General features: G+C 37.7%; 1 pseudogene; it reads left to right on the plus strand.

Moving 5' to 3' along the window:
- Window positions 1-336: 336 nt before the first annotated feature.
- The window catches only part of LOC116837665 (matrix metalloproteinase-18-like), an 8,733-nt pseudogene continuing 8,320 nt past the window's right edge, over window positions 337-749 (plus strand).

Raw genomic sequence — 749 nt, forward strand, 5'->3', positions numbered from 1 at the left:
TGGTTAGCCATAGTTATGAAAACAAACCACAGCAGCCTCCTTTTTAGAAGATCATCTAAGTTACAAGCTTAACCTAAACATCGGAAGTAGCCCAATTGACCTCATAAAACAGCTGCAACTATATTATACTCCGCCCCAAATCTTTAGTTCTTTGGGACAGGGCACAATCAAAATTTATTCCAGGCCAGCAGGGCTTGATTCTATCTCACTGACAGTTTTGTAATATCCCAACCCACATTGAGGCAGCCGGTGCGCTTGCATGGAGTCCCAATGCCACTCAGTTCCTGTCTTCCAGTAAAGATACTTAGAGCAGGTGCTAAACCTTAAGTTAGTCGAATGGTTCTCATTGATTTCGGTAAGAGTGCTTCAGTACACAAATGCTGTTACATATGTTGCATGTCCTCATTGCAGGATCCGAGTCCTAAATTAGGTTATGCTACTGATTAATACCATATGTAATGCATCGGTAAGTGAAAGCAGAATAAAAAACAAAAATCCAGCCCATCCCAATTGCCTTGTCAGAACTTAATCTTTTTTTAAATGAAAAGTGACACAACCTAATCAAAAACTAAATCTCTCTATATCTTTTTTCATTTCTAACCACTGGCCAGGACTAATACATCTTTTGTGAGATAAACTGTGAAAAAAACTGGCACAGGAAAGTTTCAGAAGAAGGAAGGAATAAATTATACCAAACATTTACAATTATTAGAAAAATAACTCATAATTGATGATCTTCAGTCTCAAGA

The sequence above is a fragment of the Chelonoidis abingdonii genome, chromosome 1 (assembly GCF_003597395.2).
Source record: "Chelonoidis abingdonii isolate Lonesome George chromosome 1, CheloAbing_2.0, whole genome shotgun sequence".
Classification (NCBI taxonomy): domain Eukaryota; kingdom Metazoa; phylum Chordata; order Testudines; family Testudinidae; genus Chelonoidis; species Chelonoidis abingdonii.